The sequence below is a fragment of the Diceros bicornis genome, chromosome 26 (assembly GCF_020826845.1).
Source record: "Diceros bicornis minor isolate mBicDic1 chromosome 26, mDicBic1.mat.cur, whole genome shotgun sequence".
Classification (NCBI taxonomy): domain Eukaryota; kingdom Metazoa; phylum Chordata; class Mammalia; order Perissodactyla; family Rhinocerotidae; genus Diceros; species Diceros bicornis.
In genome coordinates this window covers 25,450,280-25,473,360 of record NC_080765.1, presented here as the reverse complement: position 1 = coordinate 25,473,360, position 23,081 = coordinate 25,450,280, and the positions used below count along the sequence as shown (strand labels likewise).

The window sequence follows — 23,081 nt, the reverse complement described above, 5'->3', positions numbered from 1 at the left end:
GTTACTCAACTTCAATTGATTCCTGGAGCAGCCTCTCAGATCTATTCAGGAGAGGTCACATTCATGTCCAGATTCATTCATTCTGTCTCCTTGATACTGTATTCATTCATTCAGCTAAGACTTGGTGAGCACCTCACATGTGCCAAGCATTATTGTAGATAATAGGAATAGAAAAGTAAGCAAAACATAGAACTCTTCATTTTCACTCTTTAGATAATGTACTTCCCCACTTCATGTCTTAGGAAAGATGAGTACAGCATCTGTGACACTAACTTCTGTTTGTTTTGGCAAAAAATCATGACATAAGCAAATTCTTCCTGCCAGTCTCTGATGCAATTTAACATTAAACATTGCTCAATAAATATAGTCAAATATGTATTAACCACAAAGATTAAAAAAAAAAACAGCTGAATGTCATGGCCACATAATGTCTGGCTCTTTGTCCTATAATGTTTGCTCAAGGAAATTAACTTATATGCTGCCACACATTCCAAATGCCTTACTATTCAATATTCGTGTCTGCCTAGATTTCTTTGAGCCAATCAGTCTGTGTTCGGTGGCTCCTGAATTTAATTCTGTAATTTTACGTAAACAATTAGTAACAGTCCTAGGACCTATACAATTTTAAAGGATCCTCATGTTCCTCTGAAACTATTAGACTTTTGTCCCAACATCCCATAAAGGACTCCTCCATGGTATTCACAAAGAGTCTAAATCTTTTGTAATTCTTATACACATGTAGTGTCATTGGCACTACAATGTAAGCTCCATGAGGTCATGGAACTCTTGCTGTTTTGTTCACTGTTGTATCCCCAGAGTACAGAACATGCCTGGCACATTAACTATATGTTGAAAGAATCTAAATGCATGCAGACCCTGGACAGCAACACAAACAGCACAAGAAACACAACATGGGGGCCTGGCCATGACTTGGTTGTATTTTGGCAAAGGGCTGTTTACTTTCTCATGGATGTATTGTAAACGTGCACGGGAAAATACAGGAAGCTTTGGCACAGGCAGCCCTGATGCAGAGAAGGCAACAGAGTTCAGGAATCAGAATTGGGCTTTGGGGCTTCTTATGTAAAAATCACGTCTCAAAGTGAACATTCATTCCTGTATGGCAGCAGTTGGTAGAGCTAAATGGTTGCTGCCCCCTTGGAAGATGTGTGGCTCTCCAGTTTGCCCCAGAGGAACCTGGCAGGCTTCTCTCATTTATGTTACTTGCCTGGTCCCTGTAGGCTCTGGGTTTCCGACCTCTGGTATAAAAACAAGATTATCCCAACTTATCTAAATATTAATGGAATAATACATATTATTTCCCAATTAAACATAATGCAAAAAGTTTTAACTTCCAGACCTTTAGAGTAATCTTCCTTGGTAAATTCTTTTAAAGTCTGGGTATCAGTTAATTACTGGTTCATCCATGTGAGTTGATTCTCCATGACTGTGTCTCCCAGTTTGACATATTATACTACATATTAGTCATTTGGTGAGCCTGTAAGGAGTTCATCCATTTTTTATCAATGGCAATCTACAAAGGAATAGCATGCCATTTATCATTTTAAATTACATTTAAACTACTTTCTTTGTAAGTTAAATTACAATCAATCTTATATGTAGCCATATTTAAAATGAATAGTTTGGTCGTAATCTACATCCAGAAAATTTGATCGCTGCCCAATTTAGAAAAACAAATCATTCCCTTTATCCAAAGAAATAAAAGCCTCATCTCATCTTTAGATTTAATTTAACCCGGAAGTTCCTTATCATTCCTTATTTGTATCCCAGAGTTGTTTTTTATTTATTCATTCAATAAATATTGACCGAACATTTACAGTGTGCCAGGTGCTCGTCTAAGTGCTTTCGTAAAGAATTTAGAAGTTTATTACTATTTTCTTTTGTTGTTGTTTTATTGAGAAATAATTGACATATATCACTTTTCTTAAAAAACCAAAAAACATCAATTTTTCAAGTCAAACTCAACACACTTGTATGCATACCAAAAATTTTAGAAATAAAATCTAGGGTTTTCATTGTAGGAAAGCTTTTAGTAATAGACTTACTTTCTTGAATAGATACAAGCTTATTAAGATTTCAATTCTATCAGATTTGACAAGTTGTATTTTTTTTTAACCATAGTCATCTTATTTTTTTTCATTCTTTTTTTTTCTTTCTTGTGAAATTTTTGTTGTACATCAGTGTTTGTCAGTCACCATATAAATGCATCCCTTCACCCCTTGTGCCCGCCCCCCACCCCATTGCCCCTGGTAACCACCAAGCAGTTCTCTCTTTCTGTGTGTTGGTTTTTCTTCCACTTATGGGAGAAATCATGCAGTGTTTGTCTTTCTCTTTCTGGCTTATTTCGCTTAACAAAATACCCTCCAGGTCCATCCATGTTGTTGCAAATGGGACGATTTTGTCTTTTTTTATGGCTGAGTAGCATTCCACTGTGTGTGTGTGTGTGTGTGTGTACATATATACATTCATATACCACATCTTCTTTAGCCACTCATCCATTGAGGGACATCTGGGTTGCTTCCATGTTTGGCTATAGTGAATAATGCTGCAATGAACATAGGGGTGGGTAAGCCTCTTTGGATTGTTGATTTCAGATTCGTTGGGTAGATACCCAGCAGTGGGATAACTGGATCATAAGCTATTTCTATTTTTAATTTTTTGAGGAATCTCCATACTGATTTCCAAAGAGGCTGCACCCGTTTGCATTCCCACCAGCAATGAATTACGGTTCCCATTTCTAAACAGCTTCTCCAGCATTTGTTTTTTTTGTCTCGGTGATTATAGCCATTCTAATGGGTGTCAAGTGATATATTAGCATGGTTTCGATTTACATTTCCCTGATGATTAGTGATGTTGAACATCTTTTCATGTGTCTATTGGCCATCTGTATTTCTTCTTTGGAGAAGTGTCTGTTCGTTGCCTCTTTCCATTTTTTGATCTGGTTGTTTGTTTTTTTGTTGTTGAGTTGTGTGAGTTCATTATATATTATGGATATTAGTCCCTTTTTGGATATATAGTTTGCAAATATTTTTTCCCAGCTGGTAGGCTGCCTATTCATGTTGGTCCTGGTTTCATTTCCCTTGTAGAAGCTCTTTAATCTGATGAAGTCCCACTTGTTTATTTTTTCTTTTGTTTCCCTTGGCCAAGTAGACATGGAATTCGAAAAGATCCCTTTGTGACCAATGATGAATAGTGTACCTCCTATATTTTCTTCCAGGAGTTTTATAGTTTCAGGTCTCACTTTCAGGTCTTTGATCCATGTTGAGTTAATTTTTGCATATGGCAAAAGAAGATGGTCTACTTTCATTCTTTTGTAAGTGGCTGTCCAGTTTTCCCAGCACCATTTATTGAAGAGACTTTCCTTTCTCCACTCCTTTGTCGAAGATTAGCTGTCCATAGATGTGAGGATTTATTTCCGGTCTTTCAATTCTATTCCATTGATCTGTGTATCTGTTTTTGTACCAGTATGATGCTGTTTTAGTTACTGTCACTTTCCAGGATGTTTTGAAGTCAGGTATTGTGATGCCTCCAGCTTTGTTCTTTTTTTCTCATGATTGCTTTAGCTATTCGGCGTCTTTTGTTGCCCCATATGAATTTTAGTATTTTTTGTTCTATTTCCGTGAAGAATGTCCTTGGGATTCTGGTTGGGATTGCACTGAATCTGTAGATTGCGTTAGGTAGTATGGACATTTCAACTATGTTTATTCTTCCAATCCAAGTGCATGGAATATTTTTCCATTTCTTTATGTCATCATTGATTTCACTCAATAATGTCTTATAGTTTTCATTGTACACGTCTTTCACTTCCTTGGTTAAATTTACTCCTAGATATTTTATTCTTTTTGTTGCAATTGTAAATGGGATTGTCTTCTTGAGTTCTCTTTCTGTTAGTTTGTTATTAGAGTATAGAAATGCAACTGATTTCTGTAAGTTGATTTTGTACCCTGCAACTTTGCTGTAGTTGTTGATTATTTCTAATAGGTTTCCAATGGATTCTTTAGGGTTTTCTATATATAATATCATGTCACCTGCAAACAACAAGAGTTTTACTGCTTCGTTGCCTATTTGGATTCCTTTTATTCCTTTTTCTTGCCTAATTGCTCTGGCCAGAAGCTCCAGTACTATGTTGAATAAGAGTGGGGAGAGTGGGCACCCTTGTCTTGTTCCTGTTTTCAGAGAGAGAGCTTTCAGTGTTTCCCCATTGAGTATGATGTTGGCTGTGGGTTTATCATATACAGCCTTTATTATACTAAGGTACTTTCCTTCTATACCCATTTTTTGAGAGTTTTTATCATGAATGGATGTTGGATCTTGTCAAATGTCTTCTCTTCATCTATAGAGATGATCATATGGTTTTTATTCCTTGTTTTGTTAATGTGGTGTATCACATTGATTGATTTGCAGATGTTGAACCATCCCTGTGTCTGTGGTATCAATCCCACTTGATCATGGTGTATGATGTTTTTAATGTATTACTGTATTTGGTTTGCCAATATTTTGTTGAGGATTCTTTCATCTATGTTCATCAGGGATAATTGTCTGTAGTTTTCCTTCCTAGTATTGTCTTTGTCTGGCTTTGGTATCAGGGTGATGTTGGCCTTGTAGAATGTGTTGGGAAGTGTTCCATCTTCCTCTGTTTTTTGGAATAGTTTGAGAGGAACAGGTATTAAATCTTTGAATTTGGTAAAATTCTCCAGAGAAGCCATCTGGTCCTGGACTTTTATTTTTGGGGAGGTTTTTGATTACTGTTTCAATCTCTTTACTTGTGATTGGTCTATTCAGGTTCTCTATTTCTTTTTGATTCAGTTTTGGGAGGTTGTATGAGTCTAAGAATTTATCTGTTCCTTCTAGATTGTCCAATTTGTTGGCATATGGTTTTTCATAGTATTCTCTTATAATCTTTGATATTTCTGTAGTATCTGTGGTAATTTCTCCTGTTTCATTTCTAATTTTACTTATTTGAGCCTTCTCTTTTTTCTTGGTGAGTCTGGCTAAGGGTTTGTCAATTTTGTTTATCTTCTCAAAGAACCAGCTCTTTGTTTCATTTATCCTTTCTATGGTTTTGGTTTTGATTTCATTTATTTCTGCTCTGATATTTATTATTTCCCTCCTTCTGCTGACTTTGGGCTTTGTTTGTTCTTCTTTTTCTAATTCTCTTAGGTATAGTTTGAGGTTGCTTATTTGAGCTTTCTCTTGTTTGTTAAGGTGGGCATGTATTGCTATGAGTTTCCCTCTCAGGACTGCTTTTGCTGCATCCCATATGAGTTGGTACAATGTATTTTCATTTTCATTTGTCTCCAGATATGATTTTATTTCTCCTTTCATTTCATCAATGATCCATTTGTTGTTCAGTAGCATGTTGTTTAGTCTCCACATCTTTGTCACTTTCCCGGTGTTTTTCTTGTGGTTGATTTCTAGCTTCATGGTGTTATGGTCAGAAAAGATGCTTTTTATGATTTCAATTTTCTTAAATTTATGGAGGCATGCCTTGTTTCCCAGCATGTGGTCTATTCTTGAGAATGTTCCATGTGTGCTTGAGAAGAATGTGTAATCTGCTGTGTTTGGATAGAGTGCTCTATCTACATGTATTAAGTCTATCTCGTCAAGTTTTTCAGTTAAGTCCATCATTTCCTTGTTGACTTTCTGTCTGGATGATCTATCCATCGATGTAAGTGGAGTGTTAAGATCCTCTACTATTATTATGTTGTTATTAGTATCTCCTTTTAGGTTTGTTAATAGTTGCTTTATGTACTTCGGGGCTCCTGTGTTGGGTGCATATATATTTATAAGTGACATGTCTTCTTGGTGGAGTGTCCTCTTTTATCATTATATAGTGCCCCTCTTTGTCTCTCATGACCTGTTTTATCTTAACAGTCAAATTTGTCTGATATAAGTATGGCAACACCTGCTCTCTTTTGTTTGCCATTAGCTTGGAGTATTGTCTTCTATTCGTTCACTCTGAGCCTGTGTTTGTCTTTAGAGCTGAGATGTGTTTCCTGGAGGCAGCATATGGTTGGATCTTGTTTTTTAATCCACCACACCACTCTATGTCTTTTGACTGGAGAGTTCAGTCCATTTACATTTAGGGTAATTATTGATATATGAAGGCTTAATGTTGCTATTTTATGGCTCATTTTCTGGTTCTTTTGCATTTCCTTTGTTTCTCTCCCCATGTGTTTCAGAATACCAATTCAGTTTGGTAGTTCTCCTAGTTTTCTCTTTATTTATTGTGCGTGACTCTGTTCTGATTATTTGGTTAGTGGTTACCACGAGGTTTGTATAAAAAATCTCATGGATGTGATAGTCCATTTTTTGATGGCTTTTTTTTTTCTCTTAGACTAAGTAGATTCAATCCTCTTCCTCGTCCCCTTCTAAGTTATTGTTGTCATGTCTTATTCCATCTTGCGTTGTGAGTTAGTCTTTAAAGTGATGAGATTATAAGTTATTTTTGGTGTCTCCCTTCCCTTGATCCTTGGTTTTATAATTAACTGTTTGCTAATCTATTCTGATAGAGAGCTGCAATTTTTCTGGTTTTGTTGCCCTATCTTCCTCCTTATTCAAAACTTTGTATCCTCTTTCTCTTTTTTTTCTCAAACATGAGGGCCTTCTTGAGTATTTCTTGTAGTGGGGGTCTTGTGGCAATGAATTCCCTTAGCTTTTGTTTATCAGGGATAGTTTATTATTTCTCCATCATATCTGAAGGATATTTTCTCCTATGTCATTCCACTCTCTCCTAGCCTGTAAAGTTTCTGTTGAGAAATCGTCTGTAAGCCTGATAGGAATTCCTCTGTACGTTATTTATTTGTTTTTTTGTCTAGCTGCCCTTAGTACTTTTTCTTTGTTGTTGACTTTTGCCAGCTTTACTACTATATGCCTTGGAGAGGGTCTTTTCATGTTGATATATTTAGGAGATCTATTGATTTCATTCACTGGTATTTCCAGCTCCTTCCCCAGGTTTGGGAAGTTCTCAGCTATTATTTCTTTGAACAAGCTCTCTGCTCCTTTTTCCCTTTCTTCTCCTTTTGGAATACCTATAATCCTTGTATTGGATTTCCTAATTGAGTCGGATATTTCTTGGGGAGTTTCTTCATTTCCTTTTAGTCTTAGTTCTCTCTCCTCCTCCATCTGGAGCATTTCTGCATTGCTGTCCTCAGTATTGCTAATTCTTTCCTCCTTATTGTCAGCTCTGTTGCTTAAGGCTTCTAGATTTGTGTTTAGCTCCTCTATTGTGTTTTTCATTTCTAAGATTTCTGATTGGTTTTTCTTTATTGTTTTAATCTCTTTTGGGAAGAAATTCCTGATTTCATTGAATTGTCTATCTGTGTTTGATTGTATTTCATTTAGCTTTTTTATGATAGCTGTTTTGAATTCTCTGTCATTAAGGTTATACATTTCTGTGCTTTCAGGGTGCTTGTCATTTTCCTTTTGGTCTGGAGATTTAATATATGTTTGCATAGTGCCTGTCAGTATTAACTTGTTTTTCCTCATAGTGAAAATATCTGGTCGCAGTTTCCTCTTGTCGCCGCTGGCTGGGGGTTAAGAGCTGTGTATTCTGTGCCCAAGTCCATCCATGGATGTTCTGGTTGGCCTGCAGCTGAGCTGGGGCATGGCGGAGCTGAAGCATGGCTGAGCTGAAGTGCGGCTGAGCAGAGGCTGCTGGGGCTAGAGTGCAGGAACAACTGGAGTTGAAGTGTGGGAACAGCTGAGACTGGAGCATAGCTAGGCTGAAGCACCTGGGGCTCAGATGTGGGTGTGCTGAAGAAGCTGGAGCTGAAAGGTGGCCCAGCTTCAGTGCGGTTGAGCAGAAGCAGCTGGAGCTGGAGTGCAGGAAATGCTGGAGCTGGGGTGTGGCTGGGTTGATGCAGCTAGAGTTGGAGTATGGCTGGGTTGAGGCAGCTGCAACTGAAGTGCAGCTGGGCCGAAGAAGCAGGAGCTGGAGCACTGCTGGGCTGAAGAAGCTGTGACTGGAGTGCAGCTGGGCTGAAGTAGCTGGCACCAAGTCAGCTGGAGCCTGAGCATGGCCACACCAAAGCAGCTGGAGCTGGGGGGTGGTCGAGCTGAAGGAGCTGGGAGCAGGGCATGGTTGAGCTGAAGGAGCTGTGGCCAGGGCGCCATTGAGCCCATGCAGCTGGGGCCATGGCGCAGTTGAGCTGGGGCAGCTGGGGCCTGGACGCAGTCAGGCCTGAGTCACTGGGGCTGGGGCGCCAAGGAGCCAGAGCTGTTGTGGCCGGGGCATAGGCACACTGGAGCCGCTGTGGCCAGGGTGCAGGCGGGCTGCTGCCGTTGGTGCCTGGGCACCAGGGTCCACCACCTCTGGGGCCAGGGCTCTGGGGAGCCACTGCCTCTGGTGCTGGGGACGGGCACCCTGCTGCTGCTGGGGGGACTGGGGCACTGGGTGGTCACCACTGCTAGGGCCGGGGTGTGGGTGTGCCACCGCCACTGGTGCCTGGATGCTGGGGGGCTGCTACCTCTGGGGCTGAGGCACCCGCTAGGGCCAGGGTGCAGGTGCACCACTGCCACTGGTGCCAGGGCTCCGGGAAGCCACGGCCTCTAGTGCCGGGGTGTGGGAGCACTGGTGCCACTGGTGGCACCAGGGTGCTGGGGGCTTGCTGCTGATATGGCCAGGGCATAGGCACACCACCACCGCTGGTGCCTGGGCACATGGGGACCGCTGCCTCTGGGGTCTGGGTGTGGGCACGCCACCTCCACTGGCACGGGGGCTGGAGTTGAGCTGAAGCTCTGCTGAGCTGAGGCTTCAGGGCCGCTGTGCTGAAGCGCCAGGCGGGCAGGGTGGAGGGACGCTGACTTTGCCTCCCCAATCCCAGATGTTTCTCGCTTCACTGTCACTCTCTGCTCTCCTGAAGGGCTAGCTTGTCGAAAGTACCCTCACGACAAGGGGGAAGCAATTCCCCACGGGCTGTGAGGGATCTTGGAGAGCACTGGTTTTCTTGTGGAGGGCTGCCCCTCCCCCCTCCCTGAGAGCTGCGTGGTCTCAGTCTCAGGTTTGCTGTCCTTTGGGAGTGAGGGGAGCTCCTCTTACCTCCTTCCACTTCCTCTGGGGATTCCAGCACCTCAGTCCTCGGGTGTACAGCCGCGTGAGTGCCTCAGACGTCCCTTGTGTTGTGTTAATAACTTCTGTTGGAATGTGAATGTCCTTTTTGTTGTGTCTTAGACAGGGAGAGTTCAATAGGGGAAGCTCACTCAGCCATGATGCCGACATCACTCTTCAAGTTGTATTTTTTTCCTTTGAACAATTTGTCCATTTCATCCAAATTGTCAGATTTAATGACATAAAGTTATTTATAATTTTGTCTTATTGCTGTTTTAATGTCTGTAAGAATTGTAATAATGTATACTTTTCATTCCTGATATTGTTAATATGTTTGTTCCCTATTTTTCTCTTGATATGTCTTTCTAAGAGTTTATCAATTTTATTAATCTTTTCAAAACCAGCTTTTACTGGTATTCTCTATTGTGTATTTGTTTTCCATTTCATTGATGCATGCTCTTATCTTTATTATTTCTTTTCTTCTACTTTCCTTGGATTTGATTTGTTGGTATTTTTTTAGCTTCTCGAGATGGAAGCTTACATGCTTACCCTTCAGCCTTCCTTCTTTTCTAATAGATGCATTTAAAAATTTAAATTTCCCACTAAGCACTTCTTTCAGGTGCATTACACAAATTTTGATGTCATATTTTAGTAACACTCAGTTCAAAATATTTTCGATTTGCCTTTTTGATTCTTCTCTGACCCATAGATTATATAGAAGTGTATTGATTAGTTTCCAGACAGTGGGGGTGCATTTCTCGTTGTCTTATTGTTGATGATTTCTAGCTTAATTTCATTATGGTCAGAAAACATACTCTATTTTAATCTTTTGAGATTGGTAAATGTTCCAAATGCAACGGAAAATAATGTGAATTATATCACAGTTGGGGAAAAGTGTTTTATCTATGTCAACTAGGACTTAAATTTTCTCAGTCTGTCATATTCTATCATTAATTTACAGAAATCATGAAATTTCAACTTGTGTTTCATTTTAATTAATACTGAGGCAAACTCTTTCTATAGACAATAAACTCTTGTGTGTTTTAATATTCAGAAAGAATCTTCTCACTCAGGAATCACCGAAGTATTTGATAAGCCTTTCAATTTTTCTTTTTCAAAGTATATTTTAGTTAGAGATTAGCAAGGAGTAGCTATGTAGGTTTTTGTTTATTTAAATCAACTGTATTGATGTATGACTTACATAGAATAAAATGCACACATTTTAAATGTAAAGTTTAATGAGTTTTAGAACATTTTATCACCTCAAAAGTTTCGTATTGTCCTTTCCCAGTCAGTACCCACCCATCCCTACCCCGAGTCTGAGGCAACGACTGATTTGCTGTCACTAGAAATTATATTTCTCTCCCCTGAGTTTCATGGAAATGAAATAACACAGGATGCATCCTTTTGTGTCTGGTTTCTTTTACTCAGAATCTCAGCATAGTGTTTTTGAGATTCATCCACGTTGCTTTGTGTATTAGTTGGTCATTTATTTTTATTGCTGAGTTGCTTACTCAACATTTTATCTTTTAAAATGATTTCTTGATTTTCCTTGGCTTCAAATCTCACTGCATGAAACTTTAAATTTCAAATCCAGTGTAAGGGTTGTATTTTTTCTTCCACCCTTCTCTTAATATCACATTATCAGATTACTCCTTAGCACAAAAGTCCATAACTGCTTAAACAATATCTTCTTTAAGTTGTGAAAGTTAAGGGCTAAAATACTGTCTGAATTTTGAGCAATAACAGTTGTTTTCTACCTTGATATGCCGGCTCTTCCATCATTTTTTAAACTCCTACAGGAACATTCCCTGCTCTGCTCCCCTTATAGAAACAGTGCACACCAGTCATTTACACTTGCTAATATTCTTTAATCTGTTGGGCAAGGATTTTTTTCATAGCACTGATGTTTTCATAGATATGAATACATATATATGTATATACATATATATTAATCTTATCTCAAATGATACTTTCTTTTGTTCCAATCATCTGAGTCAAAGGTAGTAGGGTCATGTTTGTACATATGCAGAAAACGTTCCTGGAAGAATATGCACCAAACAGTTTTCAGTGTTAACATTCAGGGAGTGAAGATGTGATGAGAAATTTGAAGAAATTTTTCTGTTTCTAAGAAATTTTCCGCTCATAAGCCTCTGCATTGCCTGAATTTTTACTCTGAACATGTTTTGTTTGGGGAATAAAAAAAAATGAAATCTTTAAAAAAAAAAACATGCTCATTATAGAAAATGTGGGGAAAATAAGAAAGTTGATTTAAACAAGAAAACAAAAATTGACCATAAATATTAAAAACCATTTACATATGTGTGTATATGTGTGTCTTGTTCACCATTACATCCTTTTGGTCTAAGAACATGATGGCCTCTAAAAACATTTGGCCTCAGAAATAATGAGAACTTGGAAATGTTTAATGAAGGAATGAATATTACTATATAAACTTGGATTATAATGTAAATATGGTTTTTCTTTTTTTTCTTTTCTTTTTTGGTGAGGAAGTTGGCCCTGAGCTAACATCCACTGCCAATCTTCCTATATTTGCTGAGGAAGATTAGCCCTGAGCCAACGTCTGTGCCTGTCTTCCTCCACTTTGTGTGTGGGACGCTGCCACAGCATCACCCGATGAACAGTGTGTAGGTCCGCACCCAGGATGATAAACCTGCAAATCCCGGTTCTGCCAAAGTGGAGTGTGCAAACCCAACTACCACGCCACCGGGCCTGCCCTGGTCTTGCTTTTTAAAATTGATATTATATTCTGGGCATTTTTTATTGCAGGAACATTTCTGAGAGTTTTTTTTTATGGGTTTTATCATATTCTATCATTTTGTAGACAGCATACAATTTGATCCTGTTCTTTTTATTGATTCTGCCAATATTTGTATTTTGATTGGGAAATTTAGTCCACTTACATTTAAAGTAGTTACTGATAGGGAAGGACTTACTATTGCCATATTATTAATTGTTTTCTTGATGTCATAGCTTTTTTTTGTCTCCTATTCCCTCTTTTACTGCCTTCTTTTGTGCTTTGTTGATTTTTTTGTAGTGATATGTTTTGATGCTCTTCTCATTTCCTTTTGTATTGTATATATTACATATAATATCCTAAAGTTATAACAATCTACTTTAAGCTAATAACAACTTAACTTCATCCACATACAAAAATCTATTCCTTTCCAGTTCCATCTCACCTCTCCACTTCATGTTATTGGTGTCACAGATTACATCTTTATATATTGTGTACCCATTAACATAGATTTATAATTATTTTTATGCTTTCATCTTTTAAATTTTGTTACAGAATAAAAACCAGAGTTATGCATAAAAATTACAATAATAGTGGTTTTTATATTTGTCCATGTTTTTACTTTTATCCAAGAACTTCCTATTTTCACATTTGAGTTACTCTGTACTGTCCTTTCATTTCAACTTGAGGACTCCTTTTAGCATTTCTTACAGAGAAAGTCTAGTGGAAATGAACTCCCTTAATTTGGTTATCTGGGAATGTCCTAATTTCTCCCTTATCTTCAAAGGATAAGTTTGCTGGATATAAAATTCTTGGTTAACAGTTTTTTTCCCCCTCAGCACTTTAAATATATCATCCCACTGCCTTCTGGTCTGCAATCCACTGATAATCTTATTAAGCATTTCTTATACATGACTTTTCTCTTGCTGCTGTCAAGAGCCTCTCTTTGGCTTTGGCTTTTATCATTTGATTATAATGTGTCTCTGTGTGGATCTGTTTGTGTCTTCCTACTTAGAGTTCATTGAGACTCTTGTATGTGTATATCCAGGTCTTTACTCAAATTTGGGAAGGTTTCAGCCATCATTTCTTCAGATAAGCTATATGTCCCTCTTTCTATCTTTCTTCTTCCTCTTTGACTCTCATAATGTGTATATTTGTCTACTTGCGATTGTTCCGTAAATCCCGTAGGCTCTATTCACTTTTTTTCATTTGTTTTCTTTTTGCTCCTCAGACTCCATAATTTCAAATGACTTGTTTTAAAGTTTACTGATTCTTTCTTCTGCCAATTTGAGTCTGCTGTGGAACCCCTCTAGTAAGGTTTTTTATTTCAGTTACTGTATTTTTCAGCATTTCTGTTTGGTTCTTTTCTGTAATTTCCATCTCTTTGTTCATCATCTCATTTTGTTCATATATCATTTTCCTGATTTGCTTTAGTTCTTTGTTGGTGTTTTCCTTTAGGTCTTTCAGCATATATAAGATGGTCATTTAAAAGTCTTTGTCTAGTAACTGAAGGCTGTGTTTCTTTAGGGTCAGTTTCTAGAGATTTATTTTGTTCCTGTGAATGGGCCATATTTTCATGTTTCTTTGTAGGCCTTGTGATCTTTTGTTGAAAATTGGACGTCTGAAAAAAGGAGCCCCCTCTCTCAGTCTGTGAAGATTGGCTCCATGTGGGGGAAGACCTTCAGTAGTTTTCTCAGTGTGAAAACTTAAGGCCTTCTCAGGTCTTTTCTGGCATGTTTCTTTCCTGGGCCTGTGCGTGTTCTTTTTTCCAATTTTCCCGTACACATGGCTGATCTTATATACCTTAATTTCCATAAAAGTCTCATCCTTGCTTCTTCTTGGGGCCTTAGATGTTCTATTGTATTCCTCTGCCTGCAGTTTGTTGCCCCTAAGTGGCTACAGGTCTACAGTCTTCACACACCATGGCATCTGCCAGTGCTTCCAGAGACCTTCAACCTGATATTCAAACTATGCCACCCTTCCCATCTGAGCACCAAGTCAGACGAGACAGAAACCAGTCCCTCAGGCAGCCCCCAGACAAGCCGGAATGTTGCAAACAAGTTACACAATTTTCCTTCTGTCCCAGGGAGGGGCTTGGAATTGGGTGGCTTCCTCCTGACTGTGCTGTGCCACATCAGAGAGGGGTGGTGCAAGAGTAGGCAAAAACATCACAAAATGTCCTACCATTTTGAGTATGGCTCTTATTGTTTGGGCATTTGTTGGTTGCTGCAGACCCTCGACTATTTCAAGAGCTCCCATAAAACCATTTTAGTCTGTTGTTTACTTGATGTTTCTCTGAAGGAATGAGGGCCTGGAGCTTCCTAGTCTGCCTTCTTGCTGACTTCACCTCTAGAAGTAATTTATTTAAAAATATTCCCCCAAATATTCAGGAACTAAATGAGCCTATTTTATTTTATTGTGTAGCAATAATAATAATAGTAATATTTATTGAGCACCTACTTGATCCAGGCACTGCTTTGTACACTTTATTCATTTAAATAGCTCATTTAAACTTTACTACCTTCTAGGTAGTATTATTGTTGCCATTTCATAGATGAGAAAACTGAGGCATAGAGGGGAACCCACTGTCTATATGGAACTAAGACAGACACATGGGGGAATGGAGCTTTAAGTCTTCAATAGGAGACATGAAGGTTATTCATGGTTTTATGTGACTTGAGAGGAGGTGGCTACAGTAGGCCAGAAGAACTTGGTTGCATCACACCCACTCCTAACTTCTCTTGGCTCTTTAATTGCTTTAAAATTGGGTCTCAGTGCTTGAGCTGTGCTCATACTGGAATATGACTATGGCAGTGGATTGGCCAAATAAGTGCCCTTTTCCTTTGAAGCAGGAAGTAACACATGGTGTATGATCTTGACCAGGAGGGCAAGAGAGGTCCAAACCCAGCCCTGTGGTGAGTGAATAACCAAGGGGATGAACTGAAGTGGAGTTTCAGAGAGATGGCAGACTTAACCCGCCATGCGGCCAACGTCTTCACGCAGACCTGTGGCCTGCAGCAGGGAGACCGTCTAGCCTTGATTCTGCCTCGAGTGCCTGAGTGGTGGCTGGTGACTGTGGGCTGCATCCGAACAGGTCAGTGACTCAGAGAGACCCCAGTAGACCTTAGGGCTGGCCTAGAGTCAAGTGGTCCTGGAATATTAGGTGCTTTCTCTTCCCCTACCTTCTTTCTTCTTCACAGTCTTTCTCTTTCTCAGACTCCCTCATGTATTCTTTTGTCCTTTGTCACTCACTCTCCCTCACACTCATCCACTCTCAAACACAATGTCGTAATTCTCTCCCATTCACACACACACACACACACACACACACACACACACACTTTCTTTTGTACAGTCTCAGACATTACTACTTTCTTTTAAAGATTCATCAATTGTTAACATTTTGTCATATTTAAGCCCCCTTCCTCACTGAATCATGTAAGAATCAGTTGCAGACATTGTGATATCCATAAATACCAGAAAAATACCCATAAGCACTGGAGTATGTATCTGCTAAGGTCCAAGACATTCCCCTCACGTAAACACAACAGAGTTATCACACAAGAAGTTTAACACTGATACAATATAGTTACTGATATACATGCATAGTCAAAATTCCTCAATTGTCCCAGTAATGCCCTTTATAGCCTTTTTTTTCTTTAAATCCAAAATCTAATCAAGGATCATGCATTGCATTTAGTTGTCATGTCTCTTCAGTCTCTAATATAGAATGGTTCCCTAGCCTTTGCTGCATGACAATGACATTTTTGAAATATCTAAGCCAGCTGTTTTACAGAATGTCTCTCAGAATTTGTATTTCTGACTCTTCCTTTATGATTATATTCAGGATAAGCATTTTTAGCAGAAATAGTAGATGGGCAATCTTGTGTCTTTCTCAGTGCATCACATCAGGGGGTATATGAGTTGGTTTGTCCCACCACCAGTGATATCGTTGTATCACTCTGGTAAGGTGGTACCCACTTTTGTAAAGGCAATTTTCCCCTTGCAATTTCCCCTTGCGATTAATAAGTAATCTGTGGTGTAATACTTAGGAGACTGTGTGAATATCTCTTTCCCCGACAGTCTTTCACCCTGTGGTGTGAGTATCCATTGATGATTCTTGACGGAATTGACTATTATTATGGTGGTTTTATATGAGGATTTTCTATTTATATCATTCCCTCTACATTTGTTAGTTAGCATTTTTCTGTCGAGATTTTCTTTCCCCTTTTAAATACCTATCAATTTAGCTATATAATTTGGAATCAGTCTGGGATTCATGGATTTTTTAAATCACTTCAGTTATTCTATGCATGCTCATACAACAATCCATCATGCTCCTGCTCATATTTGTCTCTCTCTCTCTCTCACTCATATTCTCTCACAAATAAAATAGTTGGTTAATCAATCAAGGTCATGTGGAATCAAGAACTTGTAGCAACGACAGAGGGAGCATAGAGAAACCGTGTCATCTGTAGATCTAAGAGAAGGCCCATGGGAAATCCAAGACATGAGCAGAGCACCCTGGGATGTGCAGAATTACAGAGGAGTAGAAGCAAAGGAAGGGAATTCCGTGAATGGGCATCGCACATGCAAAAGCTTAGAGTCAGGCGTAGCCTAGGTGAGAATGGCCATTTTGAAATAGAGATTAGAGTTGTGGGAGAGAAAGGTGGAGAGTGGGCAGCACCTTCAATGTCAGGAAGGAGAGTGTGGTGCTTTCCTGGAGAGAGGGCAGAGGTGTTAGTGCAGAGAAGTGTGGTGGGGAAAAGTCAGTGCTCTGTGGAACTTAAGCAGGTAATAATATGAAAGATGGGTGGCTGGAAGATTCAGGACAGGGCATCTGGTGGAGAGATTAGAATCCAATAGGAGCACACAAAGGCTTGACCTAATTGTTGGTGATGGAAGATGGAGAGGAAGAGAGGAAAGTTCAAAGGACAATGAGGTTAAATTTGGATATGAGAAATGAAGGAAAGAGAAGAGATTCAAGATGACAACAGGGAACTGACAGAGAGGGAAGTGAGAGGAGAAAGACGGGGATGCGCTTCACAGATGTTGCGTTTTTTACAAGACCCTCCACCAGCACAAAGATTACAAATCACTGAAGGCTCAGATGACGGTTAGCATTTTTTAGCAATAAAGTATTTTTTATGTGGCTCCTGAAGTGTTGCGAGTGGAAAGAAAGTGAGCCAGGGCTAAGAGCTATTTAACAGGAGGAACGTGAAATCAGCTTCATAAAAGGTGAAACATAAGTCTAGTTATTCTCCAAAAGAATAAAACAAAGTCACAAGAGTTTCTTCAAGACAGAAAACAAAAACAAAGAAAGATCAAGAGCACTCTTGCCTACGAAAATGCATTCAGTGTCCCAGGTTTGGGAAAAAAAGCCGGGACCTAGAGCACTGTGGTGCTGCAGGACCACGGACAGTTCCAGGTGCCTTTCCTTATTTTGGTGACTCTGTGAGTCTGGATACAGGAAACTCCTGCAGGGCATTTTGTGTGTGTTGGGGGCGGGGGGAGGTTGTATTGGCCTTAGACTGTCAATGGTGTAACATTAGGCAAATCAGTTTCTCTCCTTAGACCCCTTACAGCTCTGATAACACAGAGAAATCTGGGTTCAAATCACTCTGATCCTTTGTCCCCTTGTTATTGTTATTCCCCATTGGTCACCACTACCCGACCTCCCCTCCTCCATTTACTCCCCACTGGCTGTTTGCATCGGGCTTCTCTGGGGAAGAAGACAACCCTCCCTTCCAGTTCTCTCTAAGTCATTTGGCTTCTCCAGGCCTCGTCTTCATGCCTGGGACTATCCAGATGAAAGCCAAAGACGTTCTCTATAGGCTACAGCTGTCCAAGGCCAGGGCCATCACAGCTGGGGATGAAGTGACCCAGGCAGTGGACACCGTAGCGCCTGACTGCCCATCTCTGAAAACAAAGCGACTGGTGTCTGAGAAAAGCCGGGATGGGTGGGTGGACTTTCAGACACTAATACAGTGAGTACCTACACGTCTTAGCCCAGGTTTTCACGAAAAGTAGAAAGGGCACCAAGCACTTCTGTGCAGGTGCTTTATTGGGAAAGTCCAGGGAGCAGAGTGTGGGACTGGGGAGAGTGAAGCAGGGAAGAAGAAAAAGCTAATGCAAGAGTTTATTATTGAGTCACTGCAGGGATAAGTGGGGCTTGATCTGCAGGAACCTTCTGAGGAGCACACAGAATGCCTCTCAGGATTGTCCACTAAAGGACTGAATGTTGACCCATCAGAACCTGACCCCCAGTGGTGGAGAGTTGAACTGGGGGGCATTATCTACCCCATGCTTCTGGGCTGCACATGCATGCAGAGCAGGCTCAGAGTCCCGTGCCATGGTGGCAACAGAGAAGCCCTGGGGCACAAAGTGAATCACCTGTGGTCCACACTGCAAGCGACACCATATGTGTTGAAACTTGCCCAGAGTTGTTCACTGCAACCATTGCTGTAATCAGAGGTGAGGCCAAGAGTGTATGAGGCAAAACAGAAGAGCAGGCTGAATACTGAGTTTCCAGAGTCCTCCTCCCACCTTCTCTATCCCTAAGCCAGGCTGCTTCTCAATTCAGAGGACTCTATGTGTCATTCTAGCCGTCAGTAGCAGGACTGGCTGGAAGAATGCATTTCTCTGCCACATATCTGAAATCCTCCCATTAGAGACACCTACCTTAGGAAACCCCTAGGGAGAATGAAAGCTTTTCTAATGTCATGGTCTTTAAGATAACTGTCAGAGAAGTGGACAACATGAGACCAGCTTTGACACTTGAAATCGGGACACTGGAGGAGGGGTTCAGGAGATGTGCGGATGCTTCATGGGAATGGAAGAGGGTGTACTGGGAAAACTCATACTAACTGAGCACCTTCTCCTTACCTGGTGTCATGCTAGGGCTCCAAACAACAATCAGATCAACATTTATTGAGTTCTTGCTGAGCAAGTTGCTCATTTCCTTTGTGTTACAGTTAACTTTCTCGATAACTCAATGAAACAGACAGGTATTGATCCCATTTCACAGATATGGAAAGTGAGACTCAGAGAAGTTAAATAAATGGTCCAACGTTACACAGTTAACTAAGTGCCAAACCCGAGTGGTTTTCAAGCCCAAGTCTGAGTGACTCAGAATCTCATCATCTTAACCTTTCATCAGCCCCCCTCTGAAGTGGGTTGGCTGACTTGCCCTTGCCAGCGTGGGGGAAGGTGGGAAGAGATGAGTCACCAAGACATCTGGTGTCCAGGGCAGATCTGAGAAGGTGACAGTCCGTGTCTCTGTCAGAACCATCCACCCATCACTGTGTGGAGACTGGAAGCCAAGAAGCAGCTGCCATCGACTTCACCAGCGGGACCAGTGGTCTTCCCAAGATGGCACAACACTCCCACTCAAGCCTGGGCATCAAGGCCAGGATGGATGCTGGTTAAGAAGAGCTCTTTCTTTGCAGAGAACTACACGACCAGGCCTTGAGACTTGCCTGAGCACAAATCGAGTTCTACTGGGGTGGGCTACCATCTGATGCTTCTGAGATAGACGGTTGGGAAGGGGGACACGAGGGAGCAGGGCTTAGCAAGCTGGGTATCCAGTGACCTCTGGTGGGACATTTCTGTTTCAGATAACATGGTATCTCAACACCTCTTCAGTGGTTTGAGCCACATGTCTACTAGACTGAATGATGAACGTAAAGTTTATATGCGTTTCTCCCCAGACTGCTCTCTATCTTGTCCTTTGGGGTGCTAGTAATTTGCTTTGATGCTCCGGATTCCGAGAGGGCGTTTGTGTCAGCAGCAAATTGCTTTTCAAATCCATTGACGTAGAAGCTGTAACTGGGTTAGTTAGATGAACTGAGGTCTCAGAATTTCTGGATCTCAGATCTCATAATTCAGAATGTCCTTCCACTCTACACCAACACTGTCAGTGGAATCAGGAAATACTCTGCCAAGATTGTCATGCGATAATAACAAGAGCTCTTCAGGGTCTTTTTCAGTGGATCCTGCTTACCATGTTAATTTTATGATTAAAACTGGAAAAATATTTTAATACAAAAAACCCTCAAAAACTTAAATGTCCCACCTGTGAGCCAGTGGTGCCAGAAAATTAAATTATTTAATAGAAATTATTTCATGGAATAGCTATGGTAAAATGCAGTTTCTAAAAGATGAGAAGATAAATCACTTAAATGTAACTAAGATGTTAAATTCCCAGCCCCTCCAAAATTTGGTCCTAATAGTCTATGACCCAATTTCCCTACGGAGCTGAAAGCATTAATCATCTTCAGGAAGGGACACACACTATGGAGATTCCCTGCCACAAGGAAGTTCTTCATGTCTGGCCTATATCACTTTTGCTTTAAAACAGGGCTGATACCTTTTATTCTGGCCTGAAGAAAGGGAACAAGTTTTGCCCTGTACCAGACCCTCAGCTGTGCTCAGGAAATTCATGATTCTTCAAAGAAAGAGAACCAAAGGTTTACCCAGCCAAACTTGAACTTAGCAAGGCTCTTGTTAGAATATTCACTTAGATGTCTTCCATTAGTAAACGTTTCCTGGATGGTTACCACACGCCAAAACTGTACTACATTCTGGGGATAAAGTGAATGAGACCCAATTACCTGTTAAGTCATGGGAGCTGGGGTCACACCTTCTGAATACTTGCTCTTTCTTGATACAAGGATGTGTGGATAGAAGCCCTCTCCTTCCCCCTGCCTGCTCACACTTACACACACTGCTACGAGCATACACAAACACACTCAGGTCCACACAGACCTGTGTACACACACCTACCCCTCCCGACACGTATGCAAACACTCATGCTCTACTCACCCCAGCTTGCAGTCACGTATATGTACGTGTGTTTCCTCCATGTTCTCAGCATGTGGACAGACCTGAAAGCCTCTGACATAATATGGACCATCTGAGACACAGCTTGGATATTGAACCTCTTGGCCTCATTTCTGGAACCCTGGCTGTCAGGAGCATGCACATTGATCCACACTTACCAAAGTTTGACCCACTGGTCCTTCTAAAGGTAAGAGAGGATCCAGTTTGCACCAAATGGTCAGAGTGAACCCAAGGTTTGCACACTCCAATTTATTGCAGTTTCTTTCAGTTCACCTAATTTTGACTAATCCTTGTCACACAGATGGACAGTGTTCAGTAAGCGAGATGGAAATGGTCCATGCCCTCATAGAGCTCATGGTCCAGGGAAGGAGACAGACCCATATACAGATAAAAGGAATATATTCAGGAGACAGGCATCATGGGTCATTTATTTACTCAACACGCATTTAATGGGCTCTTGCTCTGTTGTCAAGTATCAGATAGATGGTGGTGAACCAAGTGTAAAAGAGAAGAATGGAATATTGGAGGTGGTGCCATCTGTATGTGTATGTGTGTTTGTGCGTGTGTGTGTATAGAGTGCAGTCATCTTCAGTGTACAGGTTGAAAATAATTTACATATGTTAGACACTTTAGTAGTCAGCTCAGGCTCCTATAAAAAAATAGCATAGACTGGCTGGCTTAAACAACAGACATTTATTTCTTACAGTTCTGGAGGCTGGGAGTCTGAGTTCAAGGTGCCAGCATGGTTGGGTTCCTGGTGACAACTGTCTTCTTTGCTTACAGAAGGCTGCCTTTTCCCTGTGTCCCCACATGGTGGAGAGAGTGAGCTCTGGTGTCTCTTCCTCTTCTTATAAGGACGGTAATCCCATCATAGAAGCCCCACTCTCGTGACCTCATCTAAACCTAATTATCGCCCAAAGGCCCCACCTCCAAATATCACATGGGGAGTTGGGCTTCAACATGGATAGCGGGGGACACAACATTCAGTCAATAACAGACACCCATGTAACCCCCACCATCTCAAGACGTAAAACATTCCCACCACTGCAGATAGTGCTCATCCCCCTTCAGGCCATTGTCCACACCTGTTCATAAGTTATTCACTCTTTTGGCCTCTACCACCATAGATTAATTTAGCCTCTTCTTAAACTTCATATAAGTGGAATCCTACAATATGTAATCTTTTGTGTCTGGCTTCTTTGACTCAACATTCCCTGTGAATACTGTCCATATTGTTGCACATATTAGAAGTTTGTGCTCTTCATTGCTGTATAGTATTCCATTCTGTGGCCCTATCACAATTTCTTTTTCCATCCTATTGTTGATGGACATCAGGGTGACTTCCAATTTGGGGCTATTATCTGTGAGAAGTTTTGAAAAATAAATGTGAGTTTTTCTAGTGGAACTTGATGCGGTAGCCATTAAATGAAATCTATAAACTACGTTACCCTGGGGCAACAAAGCAATGGAAATGGGCTCATTTTGCCTGCGAAGTCATGCCCTACGTTGGACTCTATTTGTGATGGGGAGTTGGGTCACTGGCATCCTGGGGCCTCCAGGTCTCTGTAGCAGTTGATGGCCCACCCCGACTTGTGTTTCGCTGGCAAAAGAGACCCCAGGAGCAAACTGAGGCGTGGATGATATCCTTAAAGGTCAAAAGGTCAGGCATGGTCTGGGTTCTCTCAGGAGATTCTCTTCAGGTGATTCTGTCATTCTCTGTTTTAAACAAATTCTTACTCTGCCTCCTTCCAAAAAAGGATTTGAAGTGGCTTTTAAGTGTCACAAATAGAAAAAAAAAAACAACATGAAAACAATGTAAAATTATAAAGCCTATTAGGAAAATACAGGGTGGAGATAGGGAAGAGGGGAAACTAAAGACAGTAAGGACAAGTACAGCAAATAAGTGGATAATTACATGTTGAGCTTCCTGTAAGGCAACGCAGTAAGGGAAATGGGATGATCTTCATAACTTATACCAGTTCATCAAGGGCACTCAGAGGAAACAATTACATCATGCACTAATGTTAATCATTTTTTCTATATATTTTTGCCTAAACCATCTTTGTAATAAATTCTGCCCAAAGCAAAGCATGGATGGAGGTGGTATTGCATAACAGTTGAGAGTACAGGGTGCAAATGCTGGTTCCACTACTTGCTGGTTGTGTGACCTTGGGCAAGTTACTTAACTCTCTGAGTCAGTTTTCCCCTCTTTAAAATGGGAGTGATAATGCGAACTCTGTGAGGTTGTTGTGAGAATTCAGTGAGATAGCACAGGGCCTGGCAAGTATTCAGTACTGGCTATTTTTTAGTAGCACTTCTTCTGAATTGTCTGTAGGCAATTTTAACTTTTCAAAGCACTTTTCTACGTGAATTGTATCCCAAAAATATTTTTGGGAAATAGGGCTGGAATTAATC

General features: G+C 40.7%; 1 pseudogene; it reads left to right on the top strand.

Moving 5' to 3' along the window:
• Positions 1-23,081, top strand: part of LOC131421992 (acyl-coenzyme A synthetase ACSM2B, mitochondrial-like) — a 38,411-nt pseudogene that overhangs the window by 2,668 nt on the left and 12,662 nt on the right.